Source organism: Magnolia sinica, chromosome 6 (assembly GCF_029962835.1).
Source record: "Magnolia sinica isolate HGM2019 chromosome 6, MsV1, whole genome shotgun sequence".
In the NCBI taxonomy this organism is placed as follows: domain Eukaryota; kingdom Viridiplantae; phylum Streptophyta; class Magnoliopsida; order Magnoliales; family Magnoliaceae; genus Magnolia; species Magnolia sinica.
Window position 1 is genome coordinate 33,537,633 of NC_080578.1, and position 9,803 is coordinate 33,547,435.

The 9,803-nt window shown below is 35.6% G+C and overlaps 1 non-coding gene across 1 annotated transcript; it reads right to left on the reverse strand.

Annotated features, from left to right (window-relative positions):
- Positions 1-8,457: 8,457 nt before the first annotated feature.
- Positions 8,458-8,564, reverse strand: LOC131250432 (small nucleolar RNA R71). Its single transcript, XR_009173360.1, has one exon. It is a non-coding gene; the product is annotated as a small nucleolar RNA R71 (small nucleolar RNA).
- Between the last annotated feature and the right edge of the window lie 1,239 nt (positions 8,565-9,803).

The following is a 9,803-nucleotide window of genomic DNA, read 5'->3' on the forward strand; positions in this document are numbered from 1 at the left end:
GAACTGAAAGCACAAATATTTGCATGATTCAAAACTTCTGTGGCCGCTAGAGTTGGGCAGAATCTAACCTAATCTGATCTGAATGCCGGGATCGAGTTGGATCGAGTAGGCCCACTTAGACCCGACCGTACATTGAATCAAGTTCGGATTAGTGACCAATCCGGACCGATTGGATCCAATCCGCATAACGTTCATTCAACACCGTTTCCTATAATGTTGTCCACTTGAGATTGAGATATACCTTATTTTTTTATTTAATACCATAAAATGATTTAGAAAAATAGATGGATGGCATGGATGAAATAAATACATCATGGTGGGGTCCACAGAGCACCGACCACTTGCCATTGGCTAGTGGCAGGGGCAGTAGCCAATACGTCTCCTCTCACCTCGAGCACTGGACTCCTAACACTGACACCATAGTACACTGTGTATTGACGTGAAGGTGAAGCGGATGAGCAAGTGTACCATGCACCAGCTAGTGCATTGACGTACGCAAGTTCTGTGAGTCCAATGAGCTATGTGTTATATCCAAACCGTCCATCCATTTAGCGGGCTCGTCTTAAGGCTTGAGCCGAAAAATAAGACAGATCTAAAGATCAAGTGGACCACACTGCAAAAAGCATGGGGGGTTGAACGTCTACCATTGAAACTCTTTTAGGGGTCACAGAAGTTTCAGATCAATATGAAATTTGTTTTCCCTTTTCATTGGTGATGTGCAACGTTCGATCGTCGATTGAAGACTTGATGAAACGATGTAAGATAATTTTCACCATTCGATATAGGATTGGAGGTTGATCGGATGGTGAGTAACACTTTGTATCATTTGATTGTTGATTGGAGGTCGATTAAGCGATCCTCGGTGTTGTGCACCATTCCATCGTCAATAGGGGAATTGACGACACGATTTATGGTGGTATGTACTGTTCAATCATTGATTGGAGGTTGATCAGATGGTCGACAGTACTCTGTGTCATCCAATTGTTGATTATGAGGTCGATCGGGCGATCATCAGTAATGCGCACTATTCGATCATCGATCGGGAACTTAATGAAGCAATGTATGTTAGTTTTCACCATTTAATTGATAAGTATACAGATAGATGAGCACACGGACAGATGGAGGGAACCTCAAATATCACCTTTATCCAAACTTTTATGGCCCCCAAGAAGTTTTTAATAGTACAAGTTCAATTTTAGTTATTTAGGATGATCCACTTGGGCTTAAGATATTCTTAAATTTTAGGCTCATTTCATAAAATGCCCTACTAAAATGTATGGACAGTGTGGTTTAGACATATACATCACGTGTAGGCCACATAGAGTTTACTTAGTGTTCTTAGCTTAGTGGGTGTTAGTGGGTGTTACCCATACAACTACATAGAGAGAGAGATGGGTGTTGGGAGTGGATAAGCTGTAGCATACCTGAGTAATACCTTAGTGGGTGTTTGATTGCTTGCCTCCAAGTGCAGAGGTTCGTAGGTAGTATCCCATGAATATAGGGTCGATCTCACAGGGAGATGAATTGTGAGAAGAAAAAAATCAAATGCAAAACAAACTAAGTAATAAAAATTAATCTGATGATTTGATTTTGGAATTTTTGAATGGATGTAATTCAACTGAATAAAATAACACCCAAGCTTCAAAGTTTCACACATAGGTTAATGTTCCAAAATCATGATGACTTGGATAACACAACTAGGATCTGAGCACTATGGTCAGCCTAATCGAAAAATAAAATAGTTTAAATATTTTTAATAAATGATATAAAAGATTAAAAAATGATGGATTTGCACCATTAACATATATTCTCAAGCGCCAGTGATTTTAAGTATTCAATATCTATAGGATAATGAATATCAAAGAAATATAACATGTTGAGAACATCTCCTATCTAGGAAATCTGATTGATCTAGGGTAAGCCTATCCATCAATGTGGATCTCATATGATGGAAACATATGGATTTCACAAGAGGATAAAAAAATAAAACCTAAATAATAGATAACATGCATACACCATTCTTCTCATCATTAAAACAATCAATCATCATAACTTAAAGAAATATTAAACCCATGTGCTTCCCTTCTAGCTTGGGCTAGAGGGAACTTAGAAAAAATAATTAAATTACAGAAATAAAAAGCAACAAGAAATAAAGAAAAAATTACAAATAGAAAAGATCTAAAAAAACAACTTACAAAGCTTTAATAAAACTAAAAACTCTTTAAAAATCCTAAATTTTGCTTTGGGATGCCTTGAATAAATGTTTAGGAATGCCCTAGGAAGCCTTATTTATAAGTAGGGAACTCCAATTTTCGTATAAAGTTGAAAAACCCTAGAAACCGTCTAAAATATACGTATTTTTTCAAAATAGACTTCTCACTGCATAGTTCGTTTAAAACAGACTTCCTGCTGCGTAGTTTTCCAAAATAAACTTCACAACTTCATAATACACTTTTTCAGGACGATTTTAGGATTCTTCACTTCAAATCTTCGATTCTCTTCATTCCTCACTTGATTTCTTGGATCTTTAGTATGTGAATTCTTCAATCTTGGTCTCCTAAGATCCATCCCCTGCCTTGGTGATTTTTGAGCATCAAATTCTTACTTTTTAGCACCATTTTTCAATCCAAGCTCTTAAATTCACCTTGCAACACATACATAAGTAAAATAAAATATTAAGATGATTTATGTTCATAAAACCAAGATATAAATGGGGAAAATTATGCAATATTTGAGTCTCAACAGTGTTACCCATACCATAGGGCCCACCTTGATGATATGTTAGATATCCACACCGTCCATTCTTTTGTACGACTCATTTTAGGATGCGTATTAAAAAATTAGGTATATCTGATGATTTTTTCTTATGCCACCAAAAAAATCTGTTGGGAAATCACACTAATTTCTTATAATGTGTTTTCTTTACAAAAAATTAATAGTAGATTCCACGTGATTGGGAGGTTAATCAAGCGATCGTTTTCACCATTTGATTGAAACTACGTTTGTGACAAAAAGTCTAAAATGGTATTTTTGCAATGCGTTGACTTACTCATCGTTAAAACAAACTTTTTGCAACAACTTTTGCGTCGTTGCAAAACCTAATGTTTTGCGACAACACTCAATTTGTCGCATGAAGTGGACATTAGCAACGACAATTGAAACGCATCGCGAAATGTATTTCCTGAGCGATAGGTTTTTGTGATGACAATTGCAGCTCGTCGCAAAAATGTCAAATATTAGCGATGACCTACAATGTTGTTTCAAATACTCTATCCTTTCGCAATGAAACTACAATCATCGCAAAAAGCTTAAGTTGGTATTTCTCACAACAAGCTGAAATAGTCGTTGCTAAAACAAACTATTTGCAACGACTTTTGCGTCATTGTAAAACCTAACGTTTTGTGACGACACTCAATTCGTCGCATGAAGTGGACATTAGCGACGATAATTGAAACGCGTCGTGAAAAGTATTTCCCACCATGTAATTTGTCACTAAATAACTTGTGCGATAGGTTTTTGCGATGACAAATGCGGCTCGTCGCAAAAATGTCAAATATTGGCGATAACCTACAATGTTGTTGCAAATACTCTACCCTTTCACAATGAAACTACAGTCGTCACAAAAAGCTTAAGTTGGTATTTCTCGGAACGAATTGACGTAGTCGTCGCAAAAAGACCTGTGGAAAAAAGTCTAATTTTGTTTTTATGCAACGAGCTTAACCAGTTGTCGCTAAAACCACTATTTGCAACAACTTTTGTGTCGTCACAATTTTTTTTTGAGACCACACCTAATTCATTACAAAAAGTGGTTATTAGTGATAACTACTTAAGCTCACTGTGAAAAGTCTTTCTCGCCACATGATTTCCTCGAAAAAACTCATACGTCAAGTTTTAGCGACAAGTTTTGCGACGACAATTGAAGCTCATAACAACATAAGTGACTATTAGCGACGATTTAAAATACCATCGTAAATTGTTGCAGTGGAACCTGCTAAAGTTTACATCCTACCATAACCTAGTTCAATATGAATAAGGTGCAATGTGGGGCCCACCGTGATGTATATGTTTATCTACACATTCTATCTATTTTTGACTGTTCATTTTAGGGCATGAGTCTAAAAAGGAGGCAGATCGAAGGCTCAGGTGGACCACACAAGAGGAAAATTTGGGGAAAAAAAACTACCATTGGATACTTCCTAAGACCTACCATGATGTTTAATTGCCATTCCACCTATTCATAAGGTCAAATACACATGGATGAAGGGAAAACATAAATATCTGCTTGATCCAAAACTTTTATGACACCAAAGAAGATTTCAATCTCCATTGCTTCCTATAGTGTGGTCCATTTGAGCCATTGATCTGCCTCCTTCTTGGACTCATGCCCTAAAATGATCTCTCAAAATGGATAGACAACATCGATAAAATATATACATCATAGTGGGCCCCTTAGAGCCCCTGAAAAATCGTCTATCTCTATGTAGTTCATGTTGGGGGCAGTACCCAATCTACATCCACCAAATCGTGTCCGATATAATGAGGAGCCGAACCGCTTAGATTAAAAGTGAAAGTTCCCATAGGTGGAAGCTGTGTAGGGCCCACCTTGATGTATACGTAATATATACATGCTGTTTATTTGCTTGCCAAGATCATTTAGGGCACTAGACCAAAAACGAAACAGATATACAAATCTCAAATGCATCACACTACAGGCAATAGTGGTGATTGACCTTAAAAAGTGTTTTATTGAGACAGAAGTTTTAAATCAAACTAATAATTAGAAGGGTTTAAATCTGCTCTTAAATCTAAAATACCATGTTCCAAATAACGGATTTTGGTGTAGTGACAATTAGAATGTTATTGTAAAACAACCTAGTAACCATTACACATCGATTTTTCTTTTTTCAAAATGAGGATGCTTAATTGGCAATTTTCAAGAATTGGCGCATTATATTTTATACCATGACAGTGAATTTTCCTAAAACCCACAATCTAATTTTGACTTGAAAAAGGAAGGATTTTCCAAATGACAATAAATTAGGGTACCTGAATACTAGAGTTAAATTGTTTGGCCGACATTGCCTGCATATGGATGAACCAAAGTCAGGCAATATGGGCCTAAATCAACCTTAACCGCGTCAATGGCTTTGAATAAATAAGGATTTAATTTTATAGACTAAAATAGTAAAAGCAAACTTTTGGGCTTAGTTTCTTAGCAACAATAGTTAAAAGCTAACTTTTAGTTTCAGTTTCTTAGCAACCGTGACTAAAAGCTTTTTAGCCCTAGTTTCTTGACAATTGTATATACAAGCTGACTTTTAGTCTTGGTGGTTTATGAGCACTAATTGAAGCTTACTTTTAACTTCGATTTCTTAGCAACAATGGCTAAAAGCTAACGGACTTGGGTTCATTGCAGCCGTGGCTAAAAAGATAACTTTTACCCTCACTTAAAAATTGTGGCTAACATCAATCGGACTTTTACCCTTGGTTCCTTAGTAACCGACTTTAAAAAGTAGACTTTAGCCTTGGTTACTTAGCAACCATGTTTAAAAAGTGAACTTTTAGCCTCTGCTCGTTAGTGACTGTGGTTAAAAGTTGACTTTTAGCCTCTATTCCTCGGAAACCGTGGTTATAGGCTGGCTTTTTTAGCCTTGATAGCTTATGAACAGTAGGTAAAAAGCTTGCTTTTAGCCTCGTTTCCTTAGCAACAGTGGCCGAAAATAGACTTTTAGCCTCAGTTCCAAAGTAATTGTGGTTAAAAAGTTGACTTTTACTCTTAATTCCTTAAAAATTATGGCTAAATACGAACTTTTACTCTCAATTCCTTAGCAATTGATGCTTAAAAGTAGACTTTAGCCTTAATTTCTAAGAAATTATGGCTAAAAAATCTAACTTTTAGCTGTTGTTGCTAAGGAACCGTTCCTAAAAGCCAACTTTTACGCTTGCTTTTTTAGCAATCAAGGCCAAATGCTAACTTTTAGACTTGATTCCTTAGCAATACTGGGCAAAAGCCGACGTTTAGCCTCCATTTCTTAGCAACAGAGGCTAAAAGAACCTTTAGCCTTGGTTCCTTAACAACTACGATTAAAATATGACTATTAGCCACAGTTCTCGAGTAGTTATGGTTATAAGCTGAATTTTAGCCTTGGCAGCATATGAACAATGGTTAAAATGCTAACTTTTAGCCGTGGTTCTTTAGCAACTATTGAGTGTGAAATATTTCATTTTTTTTTCTTATTGTGTATTGGTTTTATATGCATAGGTATGCTAAATTAATATAATTACGTGTGTTTTTCTATGTGAGGTGATTTGGAGAGGTAAGATGAAAAGTACGATTAAAGTAAAGATTTAATGCTCAAAGAATGACCTAGTGAAGGATTGGATTTATGGAAGTCAATATTGAAGAATTTAAGTGCCAAAAATCTAAAAAAATCAAGTGCCAATGAGAGAGAAAAGATGAAAAATCACATAGTCCATTAACAGAAATAACAAACAGCTCATTCCCACCTAAGGTTGGTTCGGTCCGACCGAAAGTGTACAGAACAGTCCAGTGAAAAATTGTGATTTCATACCTAATTCAGCTGTAATCGAACTTAATTCGGTTCGACAATTCAGTCTCACTTAAGGAGGGTTCGGTGTGACCTAAGGGAAATAGAGACTTCAAAATTTATTTATTTTTTAGAAAATTTGGATCCAACAGAGAGACAAATTCGGTGCGATCGAAGGCTACAATTGGTGCGACCAAAGCATAATAAGTATAAAAATCTGAAGTCGATGCAAAGTTGGTGCGAATTTTTCTTATTTAAGAGGGTGATTTTAAGGGTGATTTAGGCCAATCTAGATATAATTTAGGGTTTTAGAGAGAGTGCAAGGTATTGTGAAGCTTTTACAGAGTCGTTCTTCTTCATCAGTCTTTTAGTTCTAAGTTCTTTTTCATGTTTTTTTTTAAAAGTATAGTTCAACTATCATGATGGTTGATTAAATCTGTTAGCTAAGGCTAAGAGGTAAAGCTTGTAGTGATTTTTAATATTCTAGTTTACTTTAAATAAAGCTTAAGTTTTAATTTAGTTTGATCTATTGTTGACTTTAGACACTTTGGATGCTTGAGAAGGCCAAGATTGTTAGCTTATCTCTTTTTACAAGGTATTGATTTGTAAAATCCATTAATCTATTGTAGACTACGGGCTCGATTGATACTTTAAATTTCCTATGATCAGTAACTTGGTGCCTCATGAGTGAACTAAATCAATTGAAGTTCATATCTATTTTGGTTTGTAAATGATGAATTAACCACTCTATTATCCGACTGGATAGGATGAGACTTTGATTCTAATTGAATTATCTAATTGATAAAATAAATTAGGCATTGAGAATGGCTAGAAGTGGATCATTGGCGCTCAAGTGCTTTCTCCAATTGATTTTCTCATTATATTATTTAGTTTTCAATCAGTACTTCATCCAATTCAAATTTCATAGTTAGTTTTAGTTTAATTCTAGTCCTAAAGTTTTTTGAGAATGCACAAATATAAGTCTCTGTGGATTCGATCTCGATCTTACCGAGTTAAAACTACGTCATAGCCCTGCAATGGGTTGTCAACCCTTAGGTTCGATCAAGTTTTTGGCATCGTTGTCGAGGACTTCGGCTGTGTTTTTTTAAAATACCTTAGGGTTAGAATTTGTGTAGAATTAGAACTAGTTTTCTCTGCTTTTTTAGGTTAGGATTTTCTCAGAATTCTAAATGCTAACATTAATTTGTTTATTTCACAGAATCTAACCTAAAATCGTCAATCGGGTACTATCCTTCCAACCCTCTTGCCTTAGTTTATTTATGATTTTTATTTTTCTATAAAAAAAATTTTTATTGTTGTAGAAGTAGGTTCAGGTTTAGAAGTAGGATTGAGTAGTTCATGACCAAGTGGGTCCGTGATAACACTCTTTGTCTCATAAGTAAAGGAGGACTATTTGAAGGATTATCCATCTATCATCATGTTAGAAAACACCTAAGATCTTCTGAATTGATGAGAATATGGCTGGGAATCAACCCAATCGGTGTGCTGAAGAACAATAAGATGAGAATGATGTGCAGAATGGTCCTTTAGTTAGAATCTTATATAATTATCTACAACTAGCTAAGACGAGCACCCATTCTGGCATGATTTTTCCACATAATGCAGGAAACATGGATTTTAAACCTGGAGTGATCCAACTACTCCCAAAATTCCATGGACTAGTTTCTGAAAGTCCATACCTACATCTCAAGGAGTTTGATGAGATTTTAGCCACCCTACACTTCAACAATGTGTCGGATGATACCCTAAGATTAAAATTGTTCCATTTTTCATTGAAGGTGAAGGCCAAGTCATGGTTTCACTCCTTAAGGCTGAGAGACTGATTAGGACATGGGTTGAAATGACTTGGGAGTTCTTTAAAAAGTTATTCCCAGTTAATAAGATTAACACCCTTAGAAGGATCATCCTGAACTTTTCACAAAAATTGGAAGAAACTTTCTTTCAATGCTGGGAAAGGTTTAAGGAACTTTTAAGTGCTTGCCCACATCATGGCTATGAAATTTGTTGGGTCATAAATTTTATATGATGGACTGACTTCACACATGCACTAATTCATAGAGATGATGTGTAATGGGGAGTTCATAAATAAGGATCCCGATGACACATTGGACTACTTTGATATGCTAGTTAAAAAGACGCAATCCTAGGATACTTCAGCCAAGTCGACTCAATCCAAGGAAAAGGGAAAATTTACATATTAAGGGAAGAAGACAATGTTAATGCCAGGGTGGCTAGCCTCACAAGAAAAGTCTATGTCATGGAATTGAAGAAGGTGGAAACGGTTAAACCTAAGGAGACTATTGAAACTGTTTACGGTATTTGCACAAGTAACATATACTAGACACAGGAATGTCCCACAATTCCTGCGTTCCAAGAGTTGTTAAGTGAGCAATCCAATGCCATGAACAACTATCAAAGGCCCTTCAGTGCTCCAATATCAAACACATACAATTCTAGTTGGCGGAACCACCCGAATCTCAATTGGAGGAATGTACCAACAACTAATGTTAATAAAAATCCTCAAGGGCCTCTTCCTTCGATCCTTATCCCGTTGTTAACATAGAAAATGACAATTCAAATTTCAAGAGCAATCAATTCAAAAATTTATGCATGATTAATGGAAATTCAATTAGAGTGTTATGCAAACATTCAAGGATATTAAAACATTCTTGTGGATGTTTACATCATCCATTCAAAGATTCGAGTCACAACTAACTGTTAAGGAGATGGGGACTCTTCCAACTCAACCTCTACCTAACTTGAAACGAATGTATAAACAGGGAAAAATATGCAATATTTAACATTTAACAATTATTTAATTTTTAATTATTACTTCATCTAATTCAAATTCCATAATTAGTTTTAGTTTAATTCTAATCCTAAAGTGTTTTGAGAACACACAAATATAAGCCCTTGTGGATTCAAACTCGCTCTCACCAAGTTAAAACTATATCGCAGCCCTCCACTTGGGGTTCCCTTGGGTTTAATCAATAACTTAAATCGTAGTTCCTTTGCAACAATGGTTAAAAGTTGACCTTTACCAAAATTGTGGGCAAAAGCAATTTGTTGCCCTCATTTCCTTAGCAATCGATGCTAAAAATCTCATTTTAAATCTCGATTTGTAAGCAACCGAGGCTAAAATTCAGTTACTTAGTAATGATGGGAAAAAGTTGACTTTTATTCTCAGTTCCTTAGCAATTGAGACTAAAATAGGACTTTTAGCCTCTATTTATA